Source organism: Pseudophryne corroboree, chromosome 5, assembly GCF_028390025.1.
Source record: "Pseudophryne corroboree isolate aPseCor3 chromosome 5, aPseCor3.hap2, whole genome shotgun sequence".
Classification (NCBI taxonomy): Eukaryota; Metazoa; Chordata; class Amphibia; order Anura; family Myobatrachidae; genus Pseudophryne; species Pseudophryne corroboree.
In genome coordinates, this window is record NC_086448.1 from 357,930,324 (window position 1) to 357,942,671 (window position 12,348).

The window sequence follows — 12,348 nt, forward strand, 5'->3', positions numbered from 1 at the left end:
TCAGTGCACTCGTCGTCCATAAGTAATATAATACTATACTATCCATCCATCTACATTGTATACCTGTGGTGGCTTTTTTTTTTCTTCATACTAGTTTAGCAGTCTGCTGACAGTGTCCACCAGGTCCGTTATATACAGTATATTATATATATAAGCAGTACGGTAGGCCACGGCTGTACCTACCTCTGTGTCGTCAGTGCACTCGTCGTCCATAAGTAATATAATACTATACTATCCATCCATCTACATTGTATACCTGTGGTGGCTTTTTTTCTTCTTCATACTAGTTTAGCAGTCTGCTGACAGTGTCCATCAGGTCCGTTATATACAGTATATTATATATATAAGCAGTACGGTAGACCACGGCTGTACCTACCTCTGTGTCATCAGTGCACTCGTCGTCCATAAGTAATATAATACTATACTATCCATCCATCTACATTGTATACCTGTGGTGGTTTTTTTTTCCATCATACTAGTTTAGCAGTCTGCTGACAGTGTCCACCAGGTCCGTTATATACAGTATATTATATATATAAGCAGTACGGTAGGCAATGGCTGTACCTACCTCTGTGTCGTCAGTGCACTCGTCGTCCATAAGTAATATAATACTATACTATCCATCCATCTACATTGTATACCTGTGGTGGCTTTTTTTTCCTTCATACTAGTTAAGCAGTCTGCTGACAGTGTCCACCAGGTCCGTTATATACAGTATATCATATATATAAGCAGTACGGTAGGCCACGGCTGTACCTACCTCTGTGTCGTCAGTGCACTCGTCGTCCATAAGTAATATAATACTATACTATCCATCCATCTACATTGTATACCTGTGGTGGCTTTTTTTTCTCCTTCATACTAGTTTAGCAGTTTGCTGACAGTGTCCACCAGGTCCGTTATATACAGTATATTATATATATAAGCAGTACGGTAGGCCACGGCTGTACCTACCTCTGTGTCGTCAGTGCACTCGTCGTCCATAAGTAATATAATACTATACTATCCATCCATCTACATTGTATACCTGTGGTTGCTTTTTTTTTTCTTCATACTAGTTTAGCAGTCTGCTGACAGTGTCCACCAGGTCCGTTATATACAGTATATTATATATATAAGCAGTACGGTAGGCCACGGCTGTACCTACCTCTGTGTCGTCAGTGCACTCGTCGTCCATAAGTAATATAATACTATACTATCCATCCATCTACATTGTATACCTGTGGTGGCTTTTTTTCTTCTTCATACTAGTTTAGCAGTCTGCTGACAGTGTCCACCAGGTCCGTTATATACAGTATATTATATATATAAGCAGTACGGTAGGCCACGGCTGTACCTACCTCTGTGTCGTCAGTGCACTCGTCGTCCATAAGTAATATAATACTATACTATCCATCCATCTACATTGTATACCTGTGGTGGCTTTTTTTCTTCTTCATACTAGTTTAGCAGTCTGCTGACAGTGTCCACCAGGTCCGTTATATACAGTATATTATATATATAAGCAGTACGGTAGGCCACGGCTGTACCTACCTCTGTGTCGTCAGTGCACTCGTCGTCCATAAGTAATATAATACTATACTATCCATCCATCTACATTGTATACCTGTGGTGGCTTTTTTTTTTCTTCATACTAGTTTAGCAGTCTGCTGACAGTGTCCACCAGGTCCGTTATATACAGTATATTATATATATAAGCAGTACGGTAGACCACGGCTGTACCTACCTCTGTGTCATCAGTGCACTCGTCGTCCATAAGTAATATAATACTATACTATCCATCCATCTACATTGTATACCTGTGGTGGTTTTTTTTTTCTGCATACTAGTTTAGCAGTCTGCTGACAGTGTCCACCAGGTCCGTTATATACAGTATATTATTATATATATAAGCAGTACGGTAGGCCACGGCTGTACCTACCTCTGTGTCGTCAGTGCACTCGTCGTCCATAAGTAATATAATACTATACTATCCATCCATCTACATTGTATACCTGTGGTGGGTTTTTTTTCCTTCATACTAGTTTAGCAGTCTGCTGACAGTGTCCACCAGGTCCGTTATATACAGTATATTATATATATAAGCAGTACGGTAGGCCACGGCTGTACCTACCTCTGTGTCGTCAGTGCACTCGTCGTCCATAAGTAATATAATACTATACTATCCATCCATCTACATTGTATACCTGTGGTGGCTTTTTTTCTTCTTCATACTAGTTAAGCAGTCTGCTGACAGTGTCCACCAGGTCCGTTATATACAGTATATTATATATATAAGCAGAACGGTAGGCCACGGCTGTACCTACCTCTGTGTCGTCAGTGCACTCGTCGTCCATAAGTAATATAATACTATACTATCCATCCATCTACATTGTATACCTGTGGTGGCTTTTTTTTTCCTTCATACTAGTTTAGCAGTTTGCTGACAGTGTCCACCAGGTCCGTTATATACAGTATATTATATATATAAGCAGTACAGTAGGCCACGGCTGTACCTACCTCTGTGTCGTCAGTGCACTCGTCGTCCATAAGTAATATAATACTATACTATCCATCCATCTACATTGTATACCTGTGGTGTCTTTTTTTCTTCTTCATACTAGTTTAGCAGTCTGCTGACAGTGTCCACAAGGTCCGTTATATACAGTATATTATATATATAAGCAGTACGGTAGGCCACGGCTGTACCTACCTCTGTGTCGTCAGTGCACTCGTCGTCCATAAGTAATATAATACTATACTATCCATCCATCTACATTGTATACCTGTGGTGGCTTTTTTTTTTCTTCATACTAGTTTAGCAGTCTGCTGACAGTGTCCACCAGGTCCGTTATATACAGTATATTATATATATAAGCAGTACGGTAGGCCACGGCTGTACCTACCTCTGTGTCGTCAGTGCACTCGTCGTCCATAAGTAATATAATACTATACTATCCATCCATCTACATTGTATACCTGTGGTGGGTTTTTTTCCTTCATACTAGTTTAGCAGTCTGCTGACAGTGTCCACCAGGTCCGTTATATACAGTATATTATATATATAAGCAGTACGGTAGGCCACGGCTGTACCTACCTCTGTGTCGTCAGTGCACTCATCGTCCATAAGTAATGTAATACTATACTATCCATCCATCTACATTGTATACCTGTGGTGGCTTTTTTTTTTCTTCATACTAATTTATAAGTTTGCTGACAGTGTCCACCAGGTCCGTTATATACAGTATATTATATATATAAGCAGTACGGTAGGCCACGGCTGTACCTACCTCTGTGTCGTCAGTGCACTCGTCGTCCATAAGTAATATAATACTATACTATCCATCCATCTACATTGTATACCTGTGGTGGCTTTTTTTCTTCTTCATACTAGTTTAGCAGTCTGCTGACAGTGTCCATCAGGTCCGTTATATACAGTATATTATATATATATATAAGCAGTACGGTAGGCCACGGCTGTACCTACCTCTGTGTCGTCAGTGCACTCGTCGTCCATAAGTAATATAATACTATACTATCCATCCATCTACATTGTATACCTGTGGTGGCTTTTTTTTTCCATCATACTAGTTTAGCAGTCTGCTGACAGTGTCCACCAGGTCCGTTATATACAGTATATTATATATATAAGCAGTACGGTAGACCACGGCTGTACCTACCTCTGTGTCATCAGTGCACTCGTCGTCCATAAGTAATATAATACTATACTATCCATCCATCTACATTGTATACCTGTGGTGGTTTTTTTTCCCATCATACTAGTTTAGCAGTCTGCTGACAGTGTCCACCAGGTCCGTTATATACAGTATATTATATATATAAGCAGTACGGTAGGCAACGGCTGTACCTACCTCTGTGTCGTCAGTGCACTCGTCGTCCATAAGTAATATAATACTATACTATCCATCCATCTACATTGTATACCTGTGGTGGCTTTTTTTTTCTTCATACTAGTTAAGCAGTCTGCTGACAGTGTCCACCAGGTCCGTTATATACAGTATATTATATATATAAGCAGTACGGTAGGCCACGGCTGTACCTACCTCTGTGTCGTCAGTGCACTCGTCGTCCATAAGTAATATAATACTATACTATCCATCCATCTACATTGTATACCTGTGGTGGCGATTTTTTTTCTTCATACTAGTTTAGCAGTTTGCTGACAGTGTCCACCAGGTCCGTTATATACAGTATATTATATATATAAGCAGTACGGTAGGCCACGGCTGTACCTACCTCTGTGTCGTCAGTGCACTCGTCGTCCATAAGTAATATAATACTATACTATCCATCCATCTACATTGTATACCTGTGGTTGCTTTTTTTCTTCTTCATACTAGTTTAGCAGTCTGCTGACAGTGTCCACCAGGTCCGTTATATACAGTATATTATATATATAAGCAGTACGGTAGGCCACGGCTGTACCTACCTCTGTGTCGTCAGTGCACTCGTCGTCCATAAGTAATATAATACTATACTATCCATCCATCTACATTGTATACCTGTGGTGGCTTTTTTTTTTCTTCATACTAGTTTAGCAGTCTGCTGACAGTGTCCACCAGGTCCGTTATATACAGTATATTATATATATAAGCAGTACGGTAGGCCACGGCTGTACCTACCTCTGTGTCGTCAGTGCACTCGTCGTCCATAAGTAATATAATACTATACTATCCATCCATCTACATTGTATACCTGTGGTGGCTTTTTTTCTTCTTCATACTAGTTTAGCAGTCTGCTGACAGTGTCCATCAGGTCCGTTATATACAGTATATTATATATATAAGCAGTACGGTAGGCCACGGCTGTACCTACCTCTGTGTCGTCAGTGCACTCGTCGTCCATAAGTAATATAATACTATACTATCCATCAATCTACATTGTATACCTGTGGTGGCTTTTTTTTTTCTTCATACTAGTTTAGCAGTCTGCTGACAGTGTCCACCAGGTCCGTTATATACAGTATATTATATATATAAGCAGTACGGTAGACCACGGCTGTACCTACCTCTGTGTCATCAGTGCACTCGTCGTCCATAAGTAATATAATACTATACTATCCATCCATCTACATTGTATACCTGTGGTGGTTTTTTTTTCCATCATACTAGTTTAGCAGTCTGCTGACAGTGTCCACCAGGTCCGTTATATACAGTATATTATATATATAAGCAGTACGGTAGGCAACGGCTGTACCTACCTCTGTGTCGTCAGTGCACTCGTCGTCCATAAGTAATATAATACTATACTATCCATCCATCTACATTGTATACCTGTGGTTGCTTTTTTTTCCTTCATACTAGTTAAGCAGTCTGCTGACAGTGTCCACCAGGTCCGTTATATACAGTATATTATATATATAAGCAGTACGGTAGGCCACGGCTGTACCTACCTCTGTGTCGTCAGTGCACTCGTCGTCCATAAGTAATATAATACTATACTATCCATCCATCTACATTGTATACCTGTGGTGGCTTTTTTTTCTCCTTCATACTAGTTTAGCAGTTTGCTGACAGTGTCCACCAGGTCCGTTATATACAGTATATTATATATATAAGCAGTACGGTAGGCCACGGCTGTACCTACCTCTGTGTCGTCAGTGCACTCGTCGTCCATAAGTAATATAATACTATACTATCCATCCATCTACATTGTATACCTGTGGTTGCTTTTTTTTTTCTTCATACTAGTTTAGCAGTCTGCTGACAGTGTCCACCAGGTCCGTTATATACAGTATATTATATATATAAGCAGTACGGTAGGCCACGGCTGTACCTACCTCTGTGTCGTCAGTGCACTCGTCGTCCATAAGTAATATAATACTATACTATCCATCCATCTACATTGTATACCTGTGGTGGCTTTTTTTTTTCTTCATACTAGTTTAGCAGTCTGCTGACAGTGTCCACCAGGTCCGTTACATACAGTATATTATATATATAAGCAGTACGGTAGACCACGGCTGTACCTACCTCTGTGTCATCAGTGCACTCGTCGTCCATAAGTAATATAATACTGTACTATCCATCCATCTACATTGTATACCTGTGGTGGTTTTTTTTTTCTTCATACTAGTTTAGCAGTCTGCTGACAGTGTCCACCAGGTCCGTTATATACAGTATATTATTATATATATAAGCAGTACGGTAGGCCACGGCTGTACCTACCTCTGTGTCGTCAGTGCACTCGTCGTCCATAAGTAATATAATACTATACTATCCATCCATCTACATTGTATACCTGTGGTGGCTTTTTTTGTTCTTCATACTAGTTTAGCAGTCTGCTGACAGTGTCCACCAGGTCCGTTATATACAGTATATTATATATATAAGCAGTACGGTAGGCCACGGCTGTACCTACCTCTGTGTCGTCAGTGCACTCGTCGTCCATAAGTAATATAATACTATCCATCCATCTACATTGTATACCTGTGGTGGCTTTTTTTTTCCTTCATACTAGTTAAGCAGTCTGCTGACAGTGTCCACCAGGTCCGTTATATACAGTATATTATATATATAAGCAGTACGGTAGGCCACGGCTGTACCTACCTCTGTGTCGTCAGTGCACTCGTCGTCCATAAGTAATATAATACTATACTATCCATCCATCTACATTGTATACCTGTGGTGTTTTTTTTTCCCTTCATACTAGTTTAGCAGTCTGCTGACAGTGTCCACCAGGTCCGTTATATACAGTATATTATATATATAAGCAGTACGGTAGGCCACGGCTGTACCTACCTCTGTGTCGTCAGTGCACTCGTCGTCCATAAGTAATATAATACTATACTATCCATCCATCTACATTGTATACCTGTGGTGGCTTTTTTTCTTCTTCATACTAGTTAAGCAGTCTGCTGACAGTGTCCACCAGGTCCGTTATATACACTATATTATATATATAAGCAGTACGGTAGGCCACGGCTGTACCTACCTCTGTGTCGTCAGTGCAATCGTCGTCCATAAGTAATATAATACTATACTATCCATCCATCTACATTGTATACCTGTGGTGGCTTTTTTTTTTCTTCATACTAGTTTAGCAGTTTGCTGACAGTGTCCACCAGGTCCGTTATATACAGTATATTATATATATAAGCAGTACGGTAGGCCACGGCTGTACCTACCTCTGTGTCGTCAGTGCACTCGTCGTCCATAAGTAATATAATACTATACTATCCATCCATCTACATTGTATACCTGTGGTGGCTTTTTTTCTTCTTCATACTAGTTTAGCAGTCTGCTGACAGTGTCCACCAGGTCCGTTATATACAGTATATTATATATATAAGCAGTACGGTAGGCCACGGCTGTACCTACCTCTGTGTCGTCAGTGCACTCGTCGTCCATAAGTAATATAATACTATACTATCCATCCATCTACATTGTATACCTGTGGTGGCTTTTTTTCTTCTTCATACTAGTTAAGCAGTCTGCTGACAGTGTCCACCAGGTCCGTTATATACACTATATTATATATATAAGCAGTACGGTAGGCCACGGCTGTACCTACCTCTGTGTCGTCAGTGCACTCGTCGTCCATAAGTAATATAATACTATACTATCCATCCATCTACATTGTATACCTGTGGTGGCTTTTTTTCTTCTTCATACTAGTTTAGCAGTCTGCTGACAGTGTCCATCAGGTCCGTTATATACAGTATATTATATATATATATAAGCAGTACGGTAGGCCACGGCTGTACCTACCTCTGTGTCGTCAGTGCACTCGTCGTCCATAAGTAATATAATACTATACTATCCATCCATCTACATTGTATACCTGTGGTGGCTTTTTTTTTCCATCATACTAGTTTAGCAGTCTGCTGACAGTGTCCACCAGGTCCGTTATATACAGTATATTATATATATAAGCAGTACGGTAGACCACGGCTGTACCTACCTCTGTGTCATCAGTGCACTCGTCGTCCATAAGTAATATAATACTATACTATCCATCCATCTACATTGTATACCTGTGGTGGTTTTTTTTCCCATCATACTAGTTTAGCAGTCTGCTGACAGTGTCCACCAGGTCCGTTATATACAGTATATTATATATATAAGCAGTACGGTAGGCAACGGCTGTACCTACCTCTGTGTCGTCAGTGCACTCGTCGTCCATAAGTAATATAATACTATACTATCCATCCATCTACATTGTATACCTGTGGTGGCTTTTTTTTTCTTCATACTAGTTAAGCAGTCTGCTGACAGTGTCCACCAGGTCCGTTATATACAGTATATTATATATATAAGCAGTACGGTAGGCCACGGCTGTACCTACCTCTGTGTCGTCAGTGCACTCGTCGTCCATAAGTAATATAATACTATACTATCCATCCATCTACATTGTATACCTGTGGTGGCGATTTTTTTTCTTCATACTAGTTTAGCAGTTTGCTGACAGTGTCCACCAGGTCCGTTATATACAGTATATTATATATATAAGCAGTACGGTAGGCCACGGCTGTACCTACCTCTGTGTCGTCAGTGCACTCGTCGTCCATAAGTAATATAATACTATACTATCCATCCATCTACATTGTATACCTGTGGTTGCTTTTTTTCTTCTTCATACTAGTTTAGCAGTCTGCTGACAGTGTCCACCAGGTCCGTTATATACAGTATATTATATATATAAGCAGTACGGTAGGCCACGGCTGTACCTACCTCTGTGTCGTCAGTGCACTCGTCGTCCATAAGTAATATAATACTATACTATCCATCCATCTACATTGTATACCTGTGGTGGCTTTTTTTTTTCTTCATACTAGTTTAGCAGTCTGCTGACAGTGTCCACCAGGTCCGTTATATACAGTATATTATATATATAAGCAGTACGGTAGGCCACGGCTGTACCTACCTCTGTGTCGTCAGTGCACTCGTCGTCCATAAGTAATATAATACTATACTATCCATCCATCTACATTGTATACCTGTGGTGGCTTTTTTTCTTCTTCATACTAGTTTAGCAGTCTGCTGACAGTGTCCATCAGGTCCGTTATATACAGTATATTATATATATAAGCAGTACGGTAGGCCACGGCTGTACCTACCTCTGTGTCGTCAGTGCACTCGTCGTCCATAAGTAATATAATACTATACTATCCATCAATCTACATTGTATACCTGTGGTGGCTTTTTTTTTTCTTCATACTAGTTTAGCAGTCTGCTGACAGTGTCCACCAGGTCCGTTATATACAGTATATTATATATATAAGCAGTACGGTAGACCACGGCTGTACCTACCTCTGTGTCATCAGTGCACTCGTCGTCCATAAGTAATATAATACTATACTATCCATCCATCTACATTGTATACCTGTGGTGGTTTTTTTTTCCATCATACTAGTTTAGCAGTCTGCTGACAGTGTCCACCAGGTCCGTTATATACAGTATATTATATATATAAGCAGTACGGTAGGCAACGGCTGTACCTACCTCTGTGTCGTCAGTGCACTCGTCGTCCATAAGTAATATAATACTATACTATCCATCCATCTACATTGTATACCTGTGGTTGCTTTTTTTTCCTTCATACTAGTTAAGCAGTCTGCTGACAGTGTCCACCAGGTCCGTTATATACAGTATATTATATATATAAGCAGTACGGTAGGCCACGGCTGTACCTACCTCTGTGTCGTCAGTGCACTCGTCGTCCATAAGTAATATAATACTATACTATCCATCCATCTACATTGTATACCTGTGGTGGCTTTTTTTTCTCCTTCATACTAGTTTAGCAGTTTGCTGACAGTGTCCACCAGGTCCGTTATATACAGTATATTATATATATAAGCAGTACGGTAGGCCACGGCTGTACCTACCTCTGTGTCGTCAGTGCACTCGTCGTCCATAAGTAATATAATACTATACTATCCATCCATCTACATTGTATACCTGTGGTTGCTTTTTTTTTTCTTCATACTAGTTTAGCAGTCTGCTGACAGTGTCCACCAGGTCCGTTATATACAGTATATTATATATATAAGCAGTACGGTAGGCCACGGCTGTACCTACCTCTGTGTCGTCAGTGCACTCGTCGTCCATAAGTAATATAATACTATACTATCCATCCATCTACATTGTATACCTGTGGTGGCTTTTTTTTTTCTTCATACTAGTTTAGCAGTCTGCTGACAGTGTCCACCAGGTCCGTTACATACAGTATATTATATATATAAGCAGTACGGTAGACCACGGCTGTACCTACCTCTGTGTCATCAGTGCACTCGTCGTCCATAAGTAATATAATACTGTACTATCCATCCATCTACATTGTATACCTGTGGTGGTTTTTTTTTTCTTCATACTAGTTTAGCAGTCTGCTGACAGTGTCCACCAGGTCCGTTATATACAGTATATTATTATATATATAAGCAGTACGGTAGGCCACGGCTGTACCTACCTCTGTGTCGTCAGTGCACTCGTCGTCCATAAGTAATATAATACTATACTATCCATCCATCTACATTGTATACCTGTGGTGGCTTTTTTTGTTCTTCATACTAGTTTAGCAGTCTGCTGACAGTGTCCACCAGGTCCGTTATATACAGTATATTATATATATAAGCAGTACGGTAGGCCACGGCTGTACCTACCTCTGTGTCGTCAGTGCACTCGTCGTCCATAAGTAATATAATACTATCCATCCATCTACATTGTATACCTGTGGTGGCTTTTTTTTTTCTTCATACTAGTTAAGCAGTCTGCTGACAGTGTCCACCAGGTCCGTTATATACAGTATATTATATATATAAGCAGTACGGTAGGCCACGGCTGTACCTACCTCTGTGTCGTCAGTGCACTCGTCGTCCATAAGTAATATAATACTATACTATCCATCCATCTACATTGTATACCTGTGGTGGTTTTTTTTCCCTTCATACTAGTTTAGCAGTCTGCTGACAGTGTCCACCAGGTCCGTTATATACAGTATATTATATATATAAGCAGTACGGTAGGCCACGGCTGTACCTACCTCTGTGTCGTCAGTGCACTCGTCGTCCATAAGTAATATAATACTATACTATCCATCCATCTACATTGTATACCTGTGGTGGCTTTTTTTCTTCTTCATACTAGTTAAGCAGTCTGCTGACAGTGTCCACCAGGTCCGTTATATACACTATATTATATATATAAGCAGTACGGTAGGCCACGGCTGTACCTACCTCTGTGTCGTCAGTGCAATCGTCGTCCATAAGTAATATAATACTATACTATCCATCCATCTACATTGTATACCTGTGGTGGCTTTTTTTTTTCTTCATACTAGTTTAGCAGTTTGCTGACAGTGTCCACCAGGTCCGTTATATACAGTATATTATATATATAAGCAGTACGGTAGGCCACGGCTGTACCTACCTCTGTGTCGTCAGTGCACTCGTCGTCCATAAGTAATATAATACTATACTATCCATCCATCTACATTGTATACCTGTGGTGGCTTTTTTTCTTCTTCATACTAGTTTAGCAGTCTGCTGACAGTGTCCACCAGGTCCGTTATATACAGTATATTATATATATAAGCAGTACGGTAGGCCACGGCTGTACCTACCTCTGTGTCGTCAGTGCACTCGTCGTCCATAAGTAATATAATACTATACTATCCATCCATCTACATTGTATACCTGTGGTGGCTTTTTTTCTTCTTCATACTAGTTAAGCAGTCTGCTGACAGTGTCCACCAGGTCCGTTATATACACTATATTATATATATAAGCAGTACGGTAGGCCACGGCTGTACCTACCTCTGTGTCGTCAGTGCAATCGTCGTCCATAAGTAATATAATACTATACTATCCATCCATCTACATTGTATACCTGTGGTGGCTTTTTTTTTCTTCATACTAGTTTAGCAGTTTGCTGACAGTGTCCACAAGGTCCGTTATATACAGTATATTATATATATAAGCAGTACGGTAGGCCACGGCTGTACCTACCTCTGTGTCGTCAGTGCACTCGTCGTCCATAAGTAATATAATACTATACTATCCATCCATCTACATTGTATACCTGTGGTGGCTTTTTTTCTTCTTCATACTAGTTTAGCAGTCTGCTGACAGTGTCCACCAGGTCCGTTATAAACAGTATATTATATATATAAGCAGTACGGTAGGCGACGGCTGTACCTACCTCTGTGTCGTCAGTGCACTCGTCGTCCATAAGTAATATAATACTATACTATGCATCCATCTACATTGTATACCTGTGGTGGCTTTTTTTTTTCTTCATACTAGTTTAGCAGTCTGCTGACAGTGTCCACCAGGTCCGTTATATACAGTATATTATATATATAAGCAGTACGGTAGACCACGCTGTACCTACCTCTGTGTCATCAGTG